The 16,373-nt window shown below is 42.5% G+C and overlaps 1 protein-coding gene across 1 annotated transcript in view; it reads right to left on the bottom strand.

The window, feature by feature from the left end:
- The window catches only part of zfpm1 (zinc finger protein, FOG family member 1), a 115,805-nt gene that overhangs the window by 29,080 nt on the left and 70,352 nt on the right, over positions 1-16,373 (bottom strand). The gene's annotated exons all lie outside the window — the stretch shown is intronic.

The raw sequence follows: 16,373 nt of genomic DNA, 5'->3' as shown, positions 1-16,373 counted from the left end.
GCAGCGAGAACAAGACGTTAATTTAATAAAACAGCCCTGAAAGTCAGAGCGAACCTGAACATATTGTTTTTTCTGTCGGAAACACTGTTGTGGTGAAAATCTCAGGAAGTGGTTTGTTCCTCCTAACTCACAGGGACACAGGTGCCAGAGTGATCACATTTTATGAAGCTGATGCTATCTGCGTTATCATGATCAGCACTGTGTGTTTTTGTTATTCAGAGCGGTCACAGAAAACACCGTTTCTCCTCATACCACATACAAGAATACCCGACAGGAGCTCTGCTGACCTGCCGAGCTGACCTGCTCGGACTGCACTGAAGACACAAATATTCAACACTAGTTCAGCCAGATTCTGCCAAGTTTGACCAAGATTCTTCCTGCTTGGTATCAGTCCAAAGTCCAGCCTCTGTCCAGCCACCATCTCGTCTGCTATCATCTGAGGAGGCCTCGGCCGGCCACGCTGACCCTGCTTATCGCTGCTCTCCATCAATGTCCACTCCGCCTCCTTGCCATTGGCTAATCCTCATCACATGGGATGCTTATCGGGCCAAGCAGCGCCTCTGACCCTCATTGTGAAAGTTCATGAGGATCTGACCTCAGTAAACCAACTCAGATATTAAACTACAAACAGTCCGACACAGGCGCTCCCCTGCGACCTTTCAGGGAAGGTTCTTACTCAGAGCCAAACATGGAGAAGTTGGACTCATGTATGTTTGGATCATTGTTCACAGAAAATTCTGGCGTTTTTAACCAGCCACTTTTTTTTTTATCAGATTAAGAAAACAAACAGAACGATTTCCCTCTTATAGATTTTTATCGTACTTAAATATTTCAGGTCAAACACAATCTGAGCCAGAGGCAAAAAGCAGTTTTTAAATGATTATTTAATGCATTAACGGAAAAAGGTTATTTATCCCAACCAACCTGTTTGCGATACCTAGTTGTGAGCTTGTTACATCACTGTGGAGGAATTTTGGCCCACTCTTCTTTGCAGAATTGTTTTATGAACAGCCAGTCACACCACAGCAACTCAATTAGAATATAAACCTAGACTTTGACTAGGCCACATCAAACCTTCATTTTGTGTTTTTGTTTTACATATTTGGAGATGGACCTGCTGTTGTGTCTTTTCCTGCTGCATAACCTGATGATGGCTGTCCTCTATCAGCATTTTCTGAAACAGCAGAATTGTTGGTTCCGTTAATCATCCAGGTTCTAAATGACCAACGTAGCTTCAGACCATCACACAGCAACCATGTATGACCAGGTGTAGGTGTGATGTTTATCTGAAATGCTGTTAGTTTTAATCCGGATGTAACGAAACACACACCTTGCAAACTTCCACTGTTTTCTCATCAGTCCGCAGAATATTTTCCTGAAAGTCTCGGGGATCATCAGGATGTTTTTTTATTAAGTGTGAGACGGGTCTTTGTGTTCTTTTGGGTCAGCAGTGGTTCTGGCCTTGGAGCTTACCCATGGAGGCCAATTTTGCCTAGTCTCTCTTTCTTATTGATGAATCATGACCTCTGACCTTAACTGAGGCTGTGAGGCCTGCAGAGCTTTAGATGTTGTTCTGGGTTCTTTTGTGACCTTCTGGATGAGTCGCTGATGAGCTCTTGGAGTCATTTTGGTAGTCCAGCCCCACTTGGTATGGTTCTTCATTGTTTCATGTTTTCTCCAGTTGTAGATGATGGCTCTCACCGTGGTTCACTGGGGTCCCAAAGTCCTAAAAATGGGTTTGTACCTCTTTCCAGACTGATGGATGTTAAAGACTTTGTTTCTCATCTATTCTTGAATTTCATTAGATTGGCATATCTTTCAGCCGACTTCACGCTGTCAGAGAGGTTCAGCCTGGGTGATTGTTTAAACGGGTCAGACAGAAATCATACTTCAGGCTGTGTAGTGAAATTTAACAAAGAAAATTTGCATAATTGCAATTAATGTAATATTTAACACGGGAGCAAATTATTTTTCACTTAGAGCCAGGTTTTGTTTGGAGAGCTTTTTTAGCTCGATACATTTTAAAGTTGCTCTTTGTATTTTCGTCTGATTTAAAAATGTGGTGATGTTTGGTGATCTGAAACATTTAAGTGTAATAAACGAAAAGCAAATATAAATCTGTTAGGGAGATCATACCAAAAACACAAAGTCCCACAGTGGAAGCATGGACTGTGGTCAGACCATCAGTATTTGAGATGCTGATCTACCAGGTCCATGATGGTATGGGGTCTTGACCTGTTCCCAGGAGAAAATATGCAATAGATGCATTTTTAAGATGTATATGCAGGAAGAACTGAATCAAAAAACCTCTGGAAGTCTTTATGGCTTGGTCTCCTCAATGCCAAAATGACTCAAAGTGCTGGGAGAAGGAATGAGGACATTATGAAGTTTGGAAAACTGGAGCAGACATACGTGGATATGAAGAACTGGAACCCAGCTGAGACATGACTGTTTTAATATAATAAAAACCCAGCTGCCTTTAGACATCCACAGCTCAGTTATGCTGGGATTGGTAATTTCTGTTTGGTGAAAACTGGATTAACGGTTAAGCACAAATTCAGTAATTTAATGAGTTGTATATTAAAGTTTTTTCCAAAACAAGTTCAGTCCTTTTTATTTTAATCTCTCTATTGTTTGTTATTTGTTTATTTTTTTAGGGATTTTGGACTGGTGACCTGTGCAGGGTGTACCCTGCCTTTCGCCCATAGACCGCTGGAGATAGGCACCAGCTCCTCCACGACCCAGTAAGGAAGAAGCCTGTATGGAAAATGGATGGATGGATGGATGGACTGACTGACTTATTTACTGTGAAACCTGGAAATTTGCAGAAAACTGGTGAGTTTTATAGGTTTCCGGCAGAAGGAGTAAAAAAAATGGAAATCTAATGTTTTTATTGTTTTAACTCGTCTTATTCTATTGGTTTTGCTGTGGATGTTGTATTTTATTGTCTATATTATGGTAATATTGTATTTTATGGACCTGTACAGCACTTTGGTCACTCTGGGTATGTAAAACGCTCTAAAAATAAAGCATCGACTGGTTGTTTGAGGCATAAATTATAGTCTTCATTTCCATCATGTCTGTCACAGCATGATAGGCAGGGAATAGCAGCTCAGCTTCTGTCTCATACTAATCTATCGTCAAGTAAATTTCAACATAGATACTAGATTTTTGGGAAAGCTTGAAAGTATATCTAAAATTTGAGACAATTATTAAATTCAGTGCACTGTTAAAAATGCTGCTGATTTCACTGCAAACGTAAACGCTGTGTGTGCCCAGTGTTTTAATTTCTGTGACACACCTGGAGAGTTTCTGAATGAGTTATATTACCTTGTTACGAGAACCACCAGTCATTTAATGAACAAACATAAGCAAAGAACATCACCACAGATGCAGACAGTGGAGCTGCTATCACTGTTTTCCACTAATGAGAGCTGCTGGATAATCCCAACAGGTTAGCAGTGTCCACTGAGGTAACAGAGGCCTCCAACAATCCTAATCCCTGTTAATTACCCCCCCTGTCAGCCAGAGACCTCCATAACAACCCCCACGCATTGCCCACTAACCTCTCGGTCACTGCTACACTCTGCATGTGAGGTGAAAACACACACACAACACGTTCCTCAACACACAAGGCTCGTTGTCACACACACTCACAGCCCCTGTCAGCAGCTACACACACAAAGGCTTATCGATACGGATGCTTCAGCAGCCACTGGGGCGTCCAGGCCTCTTTGACGAGCCAACACAATAAAACAATCAGCCGTCATTAATGAAATGACTAACGCCATTAACCCACGAGTGGGGGAGGAGGATTACGGAGGGAGGCGGGGGTCGAGCTGAAGGTGGAGGAGACCAGGAGGAGGTTGTTACCGGATTCATGGATCAGTGCTGCTCTCTGTGTCGTACTGACGGTTTAATTAACGCACAACGTTAATGTGAAATTAGACAAATCAAAGTTATTATGATCTGCAGATTCTGGCCGCCGGCTGTTTGCACGTTTGTTCCTGAAGACTCCGGAGCGAAGAAACGGATGCAGGAGAGTCCTCGGATATGAAGCGACAAAGCAGGAAGACTGGGTTTGCAGCTACCTGCACATCTTTCATATACAAAATACGTTTTCAGCCGATTCTTAAAGCAAAATTAATGACAAAAGTAATGATTTAAATAAAGAACCAGAAAACAGTGAGTTTAAGCATCAGATGGATGGACGGACGGACATAAACTCCGGAAAATGGAATTTGATTTAAAGTCTGGAAATCCTGACATTTCTATTTTATTTTCTACACCTTTTCCAGACCTGGAAAATGATTCATTTCCAGACCTTTCCAGGCTGTGTAGGAGCCCTGAACACAGATACTAAACATATCTGTTTGAAGCAGATCCTTCAAGGAAAGCTTGTGAAGTTTCTGGCTGATGCGGTCAGTAAATGCAAGGCCGTCTCAGAGCCAAACAAAGAGTTTATTATTCATGCTTTAAAAAGGGAAAGAAATGTAAATAAATTAATTATGGATTTAGGGAAAAAAAATGTAAATACAATACAACCACTGGATTTGTGGATTTGTTCTGTAAACTGTCCAGGATAGACTGGGAAGAACATGATGGACAAATTTGTTCCTCTGGCAGATTAACAGCTCCATCTCCACAGATATACAGCTTGGAAGGAAAATTAATTAAACCTGCAGGTGGGCTGTTATCTTCACTGATGTGTCATATTAATAATAAATGCCTATTAAGTGAAAACTCTCCACAAGTTCAGGAGGAATTGCAAACAAGTTTTGCCTTTTATCAGTCTGCAGGAGGGGTCAGTTAGTAACTCTTTACTGCTGATTAAACCCAAACTGACTGCAGGACAGCTCGGTGTCCAGAAAGGAGCAAGCTGACCAGGCTGTCTGGACTTCGGCCCAGAATCGGCAGAAAAACAGCAGAAACATGCAACCCTAGGCCTGTGTTCTTCTCTATGAAGCCTAATTGACTTTTAAAAAGACTATTGTTGATATCAAATGAGCGCATCACAGCGGAGCTATTGATTTTTTGACACCACACAACAGGAAATCTTTATCTACGTGGTGCTCCGACCCGGTGCTAATAGGTGGGGTTTAACCTCTGCTGAATGACAAATCCCAACGCCGACTCCCCTTTAGTTCTTGCTCCCTCTCTAGGGTACTAATGAGCAAAAATCCCAATTCTAGCTGGAAACACTTAAAACAATTCAGTCTGCTGACCGTTGCGGACAGAAACAACAGAACTGATCAGTTGCTGCAAAGAAAAATGAATTTCTCCACTAGTTTTCTTTAGATTTATCACAGTGAGCATTATTTGGCACATATGGCCACATAGTGGTAAATGCAGCTTTGAGGAATTCTTTGTTTTTCCCAGAAATGTCTCCCTTTGCCAGCTCTGATTTGTTTTCCGGTCTGAGACCTGCTTTCATGCCGCCTACCCGGCATTTCTCATTAATGACCACTCGTCATTTCTAACGCCACCTGATAAAGGGCCTCAATCTTGCAACAATCGCAACCCGATGGCGCTTCCTTTTCTCCGTCTCATCTTACCTTCTCCGTGATCTTCCACGCAGCACCCCTGAGTCCCCCAAGTCCAGCAGGCTCGGCTCGGCTCGCCGGCAGATAGACATTTCTGGGATAGGCATCTGCTGCTCAGGACCACGCAATCATTTCCATTTTACCCTCTGTTGCACAGGCAAGATAAGACACCTGCGTAGCCCCGCTAATCAGATGAGCTTCAACAGAACTTTATCATTGACATTTACCACTGTTTACCCAACTAATTTCTCTTAACTGCACTGCTGAACTTTTATCTACAAAATACATACAGCAGCAGAAAAGAGCAAGAAGCAAACATGCAAATTCACAAATATGCGAAGAAAGATAAACCGAGGGGGAAAACTGAACGCGTTTTTTTTCTGTTCAGAGGACGACGGGGGTGAAAACAGTGACAGAGGATGAGCCTTCTCCTCCTCTGCCTCATTGTGACTGAAGACAATTAAATGGAGAAAAAACTCACATTCACACATGAAAACTTTCTCTTGGACATCATCGGGACCTATCAGAAGACGGATGGAAGGAGAGAGAATTAGCCTAAAACGCCATATCTATAAAAGCAGTTTTGTAATTTTATGCTCTCTGCTGAAGCAGCCACCTGCTCTTCACCTCGTCTCTGGAGGATCTCTATAGCCATGCACAACTGGCTCTATGGTTAAATACAGGGGCTTCCAGGGGCCCAATGGGCTGCTGGCAACCCATAACACTCAAAAGTTGGTCTTTTTTCTTTTTGAACTAGTTTGAACCTTTAATGAAACAAACACAAGTACAAACGACCAGATAACAAAACAGATTCCTAAATCAACCTGCGCTGGGCTTCGTCAGCTGTCCCTGCAGGTGGTGGGTCCACATGGAGGTGAATCTCTCATGATGCTTAAAAGTTCTCCAAGTCTAGAAGTGCGGTGCAATGCTCATCAAGTTGGGAGTGATTCTTTTTGTCAAGCAGATAAGTTTAGCTAACTGGAGCCTTGTCTTTGAGTGATGGCAGAGTGGATCAGGGCTATATCTTCATATCCGGTCTATTGTGGTGAAAAAGATTCTAGGCCTAATGTTGAAGCTCTCAATTTACTTTAATATTTACGTTCCACACCCCCATTCTTTTTTTGGAGGCTTTCCAGGCACGTCTCACTGGGAGAAGACCGGAAAACTATTTGGTGCGAACGTTTTTCCCCTCTGGTCTAGGATCACCTAAGGATCCCCCAGGAGGAGATGAAGGATGTTGCTGGCAAGCATCATGAATTCATGGATGGATACTTGGATGGACAGATGCATGGATGGATGATGGTTGGATGGTTCATTGCTAAGACAGTAGTGACTCTAGTACCATTGGTTCAGAAGGCTGGGTGAGAAATCAGTTTCAGTGTCACTTTCAGTTCAGCTCAGGTTGAGAGGTTTAGAGACGATGTTCTGTCTGTGGTGTCTGTGCACAGTTTGAACCTGATCCAGTCACTCTTGGTTCTATGAAAGCTGGGTTTGACTATAATTGGGTGCCTGTTTGAGATCTGTCCCACGGAAAAGTCTGGAATCAGCTTTGACCGGAGTCACGGCTCAAGGAGGCAGCTCAGATTGTCATTTTAATCTGAAACTGCACGTCAGATAGAAAGAGAAATGGTGTGTGTGTGTGTGTTTCAGGAGAATAGCCTTTTCCTCATTCACACGTCCACCTCTATCTCTCGGAGTTTCTCTCCCGTCTGCTGGAGCCTGTCACAAATTGAAACTGAAGACCTTCCAGAAACTAGACCTGATAATCACACATAAATTAATTAGAAAATGTTTCTTGACATTCTCTACGCACAGATGGGAAGGGGAAAAAAGACTGAGGCAAAGCCACAAAATTAATTGTACGCTATGTGACTCCGATAATTAATTCAATCATTAATTCATGTCTACTTTAACAACTCCTTCTGGCTCCTGTGAAGAAGGACATTTCATTCAGGCTGGTATCGGCTGCTGGGCGTGGGGAATGAGACCTGAAAAAGTTGGAGTATGACGGACTTCAACTGGCAGAATCGGGGTCATTTAGAGGTCCACCTAATTAAGCAGCAACGAGCAAGAAGAAGGCTGCAAGCAGGCAGGACGCATGAGGATGGAGTCAGAACAGAAATGGATTGGAACATGGAAATTAAATCAGTGGGATTTCTGTTTTTACTCTGACTTTTTAGTCAAAGTTCTCATTCCTTCGAACCAACTCTCCAAGCCATTGTGTCATTGCAGACACCAATTCATGTAGAGTTTTAGGGCCTGTTGGTCTCATTCGTCCTGCAAACATGCCTTAAGGTGTCCAACAGCACAGGGTTGTCTTTATCAGATTCTCTGTTGGCTACAGCAGGCCCGGCCAGTCCAGCAGCCCTACCCTCTTCTGCCTTTAAGGCCAGGAAGGTAGCAAGCTTTGCTGTAAAATCTCTGATGGACCTTTCTGAATATTGCTGCCATCACAAAATGTGGAAATCAGCTTTGCCAAGGTCACTGAAACAACCTCATACCATCACCGAGCCTGCCTGCAAGAACTGGTTCCTGACAACAGACTGGATGCTCCTTTTCCGCATTGTTCCGTTTCTTCCAACAAACACCCAGATCATTCATCCTTCTCACCACAACGGGTTTCCCAAAGTTGTCCCTTGTCCTGCTGTTCTACCAGCCATTCCTGATGCGGTGGCATCTGACGGACTGGGCCGCTGTCCGGCTTGGGCTTGCTCCCAGAAGGGCTTCACGGTTTTCTGCTCTGCAGAGTGAGGAATATGCAAACCCTTTCCAACCTGTCTTTGTTGGTACATTGTTTCAGTCAGTTCAATGATTTTCTCATAGATTAGTTGTCAAACTGGAGATCCTCTGTGTCTGCAGACAGAAACCTCCCTCACATCTTGGAGGAAAAAAAACCCCAAACGAATGATTGTTGTTTAATAAAGGAAGGAAACTGGTGAGTGAGAGATACTGAGGAGCACACAGAGAGAAAGAGACAGAATGTGATAAGAAAGAGATAAAGTGGGGATGAGGAAAATGAGCTGAGGGCTCGGGTGGTGTGCTTCACTGCATACATGAAGCTCCAACCTCCACAGGCACAGAAAACATTAAGAAAACATCTTTTAACAGAACTTGCTGTTTTCTTTAAAGCTGTGATTAGTCATATTAAGCCCTGAGGGGGAACTGTTGGTTGTTTAGCAGCAGTTAGAGTAACAAAATGTAATTTGAAGGCTTGAATAAAGTTTTAAAATGTGAATGTTAATTCAAAGCTTGGTCTGTCAGAGCTATCTGCGTTAACAAAAGCTAACATCTCAAACACATGGTGCCTGATTGAGGCGGCGCGCTGCTGGAAACCCTAATGGACAATTACTCACGTCTTACGAAGCAGTTTGTGCGAACATCAGCGATCATCTCATCATAACCGACTCCCATTTGCAGGAAACATTTCATCTTTTTCCAGTTACCAACTATTACTATGAGTTCCTTCATACTTGGATGTGAACCATTCCACTGAATGATGAAAGTCATGCCTTGAAGGCGCCAACACAACTGCATCATCTGCAAAAACAGAACTGAGACTCTGAGGTTCTGAGACTACAGACTACATCCTGGTCTGCATGATTGAGGACACTGCTCTGATCTGTGGTGGTGAAGATGGAGCTTGAATGTGAAGCTCTTGATTTACTACTAGATTTTTCACTTCAGGTCAGGGTCTGCCTTACAGATAAGGAGAGGAGCTCCATCATAGCTAGAGTTGCTGCTGCTCCAGCGCATCAGAGGTGTCAACTGAGATGGTTCATCTGATTTTGATGTTTAACCGGTTCCAACATTTTTCAGTGAATTCCTAGAATTGTTGCATGGAAGACCTAGAACCCCCTAGAGGGATGACATATTCCTCTCCGTCTGGGGACACCTTGGGATCCTCAGGAGGAGCTGGAGAGTGTCATTAGGAAGAGGAATGTCTATGTATGTACATACTGTATGTACAGACGGGCGCAGCCATCGCCTGTAGACTGCAGTGAAACACATGTCCAGTTCCAGCTGTGCCGAACTGTGAAATCTTCCTTTGCATCTCCTCCATGACGAATCATGTCCAGCAGAGCATTTCAGAGTTAGAGGAGGGTTTAGAGGATGTGGAGCGGTTGCTGCAGGAAAGTCCACAGATCTGATAGTACTGCTAGTAATCAAGTATTTCAGCCTCCTGCATGGCGCCCAGTTTCACAACTAGCCTGTACTCACTGCCTGGTCCACGGTGGACGAACCTCGCGGAGAAGGTTCCTTCTACGTAATGCCTTCTGGCTTTCAATCATCAAATGTCTGTTTAATGTTTCAAGCCATCGCAACCTGCAGAAGTTAAACTTTTACACCAGTGAAGTGATTGATATAGTATTTCCAAACAGGCTGATATCCTCCCTGAAGTGAAGCCATCAGTCTGACAAAAAGCTGCACCCACAGAGCTACCATGATTAAACTTTTCCACCCGTCTACCTTCTAACCTTTCTGACTTCCAAGTCTTTGCCTTTAATTTCACTATCTGAACTGCTCCTCTGTTTGTCTCATTGATCTTTAACCCCTCTTCCAGGCCTCATTAATTATCTCTGCACTCTACAACTCAATTTCTTCTGTGTGAAACACTGCCATCTTCATCTTACCTGTCCTTCTCCACCCTCCCCCTCCAGCATTTCATTACAATCCTGAACCTGAGGCTGGAAAATGGCTAAGTTAAGCCAAACAGTGAAAATGGAGAGAAAATGTGTTAATCTTTTAGATTAAATACACTGCACTGTGGAGTGGTGGCCTAGTGCTTAGAGAGCAGGGCATTTGCATCCTGGAGAGGCCCTGATTCGACCACTCTGGGTCCCTGAGCAGGACCCCAGCCTCAATGCTCCCAGCAATCTGTAAACGTAAAAAAAAAAAAAAACAACAAAAAATGCAGCAACAAAATCTGATGAGGGAAGCCGTTGTGTGGGGGAACGTCATCATGCTCGGTATGTAAATGTGACACCACCAACATCTCCCATTCCTCAGCACAAATAAATTAAAGTCCCAGCATTGATAATAGGCGCATAGTGTGGTTTCATGCACCGTTATAGTTAACTACAGTATGATAACCCAACATCAACCCCCCTCCACACACAGACAGCCTGGTAAATAAAAATAACCATTACTATGCTTCCCGTTATATAATGCTTTACTTGAGGTTATTCGAATATTTCTGGTGGGGAAGGATAAGGAGCAGAGAGTGCTGGCCAAGCAGGAAACGGGCACTGGGATTACCTGAAGTCAACAAATTGGGAGACTGGAAAGCAATAAGACACCATTCTCTGTCATCTGTGAGATACAGAAGAATTATAATATGGGTGGATTTCATTTGTACACCCATCGTCTTTACCTGCTAGTGCTTGCAGGGTCGTAGGGGGGAGCTCAAACCTAGGACCTTCTTGCTCCAAGATAACAGTTCTACCGTGAAGCCCTCATTTAATTTAATCAAGTCATTTTGTTAAATATCATACTGTTAAATATTTCCTTGGATGAAAACACACAGTGCTGCTGATGTGCACCATGGGTCATTACCTGGAAGTGGCTCTAGGACTGTGTTGGGATACAAGAATGCTCTAGAAGATCACAGCTCACTGGCACAACTCTACAGTGACGATGGGGTTCAGAGGACAGGCATGAAGCCACTTTAGCTGGACCCGCTTCAGATTCTCAATGGCCAAACCTTGCATCATGGATCTGCTGCCTCAACAGTAAGAAACTGTCAGGATGTCATTATGGAAGTTTGGCCCATGCTGAAACCCCTCTGGACACTCGTGTTCTGGTATGGGAATTCACTGCTTTCAGAATATGCTCCAGAAGATCTCATGAATTCCCTGCAAAGACCTTCCAGGCTCTGGCTCATTTTTAAAGTAGTTGTGGGGTCAAAGGGTTACAGCTGAACCTCCACCCCAGACTGATCCTTCAGCAGGTGAACTTCCAGGATTGACCTGCATTTAGCTCCATCCATCTTCCTTTCAACTCTGACCAGCTTCCCTGCTCCAACTGAAGTAAGGCAGTTTCGCAGCATGATGCTACTACCACCATGTTTCACCAAGATAAAGGTCCACATTGGGTTCTGGTTTAGTCTCATCTGAGTAGTGCACCTTATTCCACATGTTCTGTGTGGCCTACATGACTTGTGTCAACCTGCAAATGGGACTTTCTTTAACGATGACTTTCTTCTTGCCACTTTTCCATGAAAGCCCCCAGGATTTGCTGAGTGCTTATTAATAGTTGTCATGGCAACTGATCATTTTATATATCTGCAGATGTTTGCAGCTTCCCGAGTTACCTTTTACTTCTTGATTGCTTCTCTGATTAATGCACTCTTTGCCCCTGCCTGTCAGTTTAGGTGGACCTCCATGCCTTGGTAGGTCTGCAGCAGGCCCATCCTCTCTCCTGCTCAGATGATGGATTGAACAGAGCTCTGTGCGATTTTCAAAGCTTGGGTGATTGTTTTAGAACCTAACCGTGCTTTAAACATGGACTGATGGTTTCCCGGCAGAACACTGTCCAGAATCAATATGCTGGCCCCACTGGGTGACCTTCACAGAATTGTCCTGGTTCCATGTCATCTCAGGTAAGAGATGCATACGGATCCAACCACCCACTTAAAAGAAAAGTGAAGCATTATTCTGCTTATTATCAACAGACACCTAACAGCGGTATCACCTGAGCAGAGGGAATTCTCTAGTCTGGAATATTATTATATGGATTTAAACCAACAAGCTTTTGGTTTGTCATCATTCCAGCAGTCAGCGAGTCTCTCTCTTTGAACGCCGGCGGTGGTTTCTGCCGGAGGAGAGGATGTGTGGATCGCCAGGCAGCCATCCAGCAAATGACAGGGGATTACTCTGACACTCATTTGCATATCAAGAATTTTAAGCAACCAGGGAGAAAATATCGAACCCTGCAGCCTGCAAGGTCATTCAAAAGACACTTTTTCCTCCCATCTCTTCATAATTTATTTTGCATATCATGCGGTACGGACGCAGTGAAGATTAAAAAAGGCGGCTTTAGCGTATCATGCCATCCCTGATAGGGAAGCAGCTCCCACCTAGATTTCATGGCACCACCACCACACCCTCAGCAAACCGACACAGGCTTGTATCTCGATCGCTTTAAGACAAAAAAAGACTGGAAATTACTGAAGCTTCTAATCCAGCTCCTGATCTCTTTCATTTTAAGGCTTCTTCATATCAGCTGAAGCCACAAACAGTTTGATGGTTGCTGTTTGCAAAAGAACAAAAGGCTAAAAATGAAGAGCGAACAGCAACAAACAGAGAATCATCTGTTGCAATCTCTCACATTAGGGGATGTATTCAGATTCATTCAGAAACATGGAGACGGTGTTAAATATATGGAGTCGTTCCCAGTAATGAACCATATTATCTGTAAAGAGAAAGAAAAACCCAGAAATTAAAATGTTCTGTTGTTGTTTTCTCTCTTTCATGTTAATATCAGCCTGTTCGACAGCAACAAAGACCGATCTGAATAAAATATTTGAATAAATTAAGAGATCCGTATCAGGTGGTTAGAACACAAACTGGGCACAGAAAGGGAAATTAAAATTTTCATATCTAGGAATTACTGGTTTCCAGACGAGAATAAAAACGAGAGTTTTTATCATCAGAAATATAATTACCAGATTAATATTCGGTGAATTTGTACAAAACCCTGCATGAAGTTTATTAGTAGCAGGGTATACCATTTATAATACATCATAAAGTATACAGATTTCTCTTAAACCAGTCATATCTCGTTTTAATGTATTAAACTGTACATGTGGAAATGAAAATCCTGGAAAATTGGTCAAACTTAAGCTGCGGTTGTGTGAAAACCATAAAAGCTAAAATGCCAATCCAATCAGGTGAAGTCCAACTCTCTGCAAGCCATCTAATCTTTTTTTCTATGACCTGAACCTGAAATCATCAGACAAATTGACAGATTAGCACAAGAATTGCTTTTGCATTGAAAAGCATTAAATATTGGCCAAAACATTAAAATCTTATTTCCTGAGCTTTAATTTGAAGTGACAAATGAAGTTAATTTGAATTTTAGGGAGCTTTAATTATTTAAGGAATGATTAAAGCTCCCAACTAATTAAAAAAATCGTAAACAACTTCAAAATGTAAAAAGTAAAGTAATTAAATAATTTACTGTATTTCATGAGAAGACAAATCTCCTTGAGATCAGCAGATGAAACAGGTACGTGTATCGTCTCATGCATCACCTGCTTCCTGCCCTCTGAAAGGAAGCAGTGCAGGAAAACCCCCCAGACCAAAAAAGAATTATTAGTCAGTGATCAATGATGAGAAAACCAAAACGGGACACCTTAATAAGTCATCGGCATAGAAAGTGCTCTTTTCGTCTGACTTACAGATAAAAGAAGCACATTGTCACTTCTGGAAGGTCTGCAGGTTTTTAATGAGATCATTATCTGAGCGCTACTTTAGCAGAAATGCTCTTCATCAGATAAAAAGAGACTGTTTAGAGCTCTAACATCTTCCTGTGAACATCACAGAACAACAGCTTGTATTTTGGATGAAACATCTGAACTCATGCAGACAAATACCTGAATGCATGTATAGTTTCAATGATAGGATCCATAACTCGGATGGTTTTTCAGACTAAAAGCATCTAAAAAGGAAAAATCTGCTATAAATTTAGTGGTCCTGTCTGTCAAATCACTCATTTAATTAATTTCTTCAACAAATGATAACTTGGATATAACTTAGTAAATGGAGCAAAGGTCCACTATGTGTCCAAAATGTTCTCAAATCATCTTGAAACATAAATCCAAACCATTTCAGTTGATTTGAAGCAGAGTGTTTGGGATTAAAACCTCATGACTGCTGTGTCCTGAGGGTCGGGCTGATGTTTTATGGCAAAGATGAGCTTTTCTGTTAGTGTGGACGAATTCCTGCAGATCTGATTAGCGTTTTATTAAACCTGCGGGGACATGCCGTACTGTACAATATTAACAAAAACAAACAGAAAGATAAAACAGAGGCTAAACCAAGACAAATAATAATAAAATGGGTAAACATAAGACCTGCACAAAGCTCCCCCCCTTCTATGCTTTCATTTCAAAGAAAACTTTAAAACATTTAACACTGGTTATTAGAAAACTCCTGAGATGGTTTAAAGTATTATTGTAAATAAATCTGTGTTTCTGATTTAAGGCACAAGATTGCAAACAGAAAATAACAGACAAAACAACAAAAACCAAAAAATATTACTAACAACTATTTTTTTTAAATCTTATTTTTTTAACCCACAAATTGCTAAAAATAACTTCTGTCATGCAGCAACACAGCTTGAACCCAAATTATAAGCAACAAGTGCCTTATTAAGGCATCTCTACGGTAACCTAAAGAAGACCATCCCTACTCTGGCACATTTTTAATATTATTAGTTATTTAGAGGACAACTATTCAAATTATAAAGCTTGTCTCTTCTCATTTCTAACAGACATTTCTGTCTGTATTTGCACATGTAAACAGACATATTTTGTAAGTTTCCCCTGGTGGAAAACAGTCCTCAGACCTTACACAACTTGGCCACCATGATCTGAGTCCGGCTGGATCAGAGGTCAGCAGCCACCGGTCCATTTCTGCTCCCTCTAAATAAAATCTGTCAGGAGCTGTAGAATCTGCTGGGCCTTGTCGAGCTTTACAACGTCTACTATATAAAATGTGTTATTTTTATTATGAAAGTTATAAAGCACATTTTTTATTTTTATTTTGGGGTTTTACAAAACTTTACAAAACCAGTGACAGCTCAAGGTGACCATAGATCCACTGACGGAGATCATCCTGACAACGTCTCCTCATATGGAGAAAACTCCACTTGTCCACCTCAGTAAAACAGTCCGGTCAAAATGATGCTTTTCCAGTAGATTCTAACAATCACTGCATTATTTTTCCAGTTTTCTCTCTTATCTGTCCAGTTTGCATGGAAACATTCTGGATTCAGCATCTTCAACTTCAGATGGACAACAGACGGAGCCTCCATGTGGTGCCCAATCAGAATCTATTCCTCCTTTGAGAAAAAAATATAAGAAAAACTGCAGTTGTGTGCTGTTGCTCTCAGGTTTGGACTTGATCAGACAAAGTTAGACTCATTCCGGCTGTTTACTAAGATCTGAATAACCCTAATCAAGATTTTAATACCTAAGGATGAATAGTGGCTCCCGATTTAGTTTCAGTTTGAGATGGGACGCGTTTCAGGTTGCTTTTCCAGGCATACGGGATGCTGATGAGCCTGTGTGGCCTCAGAGCAAAACCACTGAGCGGCTTGTTCGATTTAAAGTGTCTAAAAGGCAACAAGAGTGAGAAACGAGTGAAATTCCAACAGTCGGAGTTGGAGATAAACGCCTGTTTATTCCCACAGCAGCACACCTCTCCTCTGTGTTCACGTCACACGTGGGGAACATTTCTTATGAGCAGAAGAAACAATGAACAGATGGAAACGGAGGTGGAGGAGGAGGAGAAGAACGCATGGGGCGGAGGGAGGGGTTGGTGGGGTTGTTAGCAGTGATGGAGAGAACAGAGGAGAAGGTGGATGGATGGAGGGAGAAAGGAGGAGGAGGAATGGGGGGCTTGACGATAAGAGAAAAATTCAGACCGGTCAAAGTTTCCTTTTTGCCAATCGTGCTCCTGATAAAGACAGCGCCTGCTCCGGAGCTGATAGAGGGGCTATCTCTCTCCCTTACTCTGCCCCCCCCACCCTCCATCCCTCCTCCTCACTCAGCCGGCAGTTAGTTTGTGAGGAGAGGAAAAGAAGGGCCCTATCAGTGCAGCATCATGG

This window comes from Girardinichthys multiradiatus, chromosome 2 (genome assembly GCF_021462225.1).
Source record: "Girardinichthys multiradiatus isolate DD_20200921_A chromosome 2, DD_fGirMul_XY1, whole genome shotgun sequence".
In the NCBI taxonomy this organism is placed as follows: domain Eukaryota; kingdom Metazoa; phylum Chordata; class Actinopteri; order Cyprinodontiformes; family Goodeidae; genus Girardinichthys; species Girardinichthys multiradiatus.
This window is presented reverse-complemented; position numbering and strand designations above follow the sequence as displayed.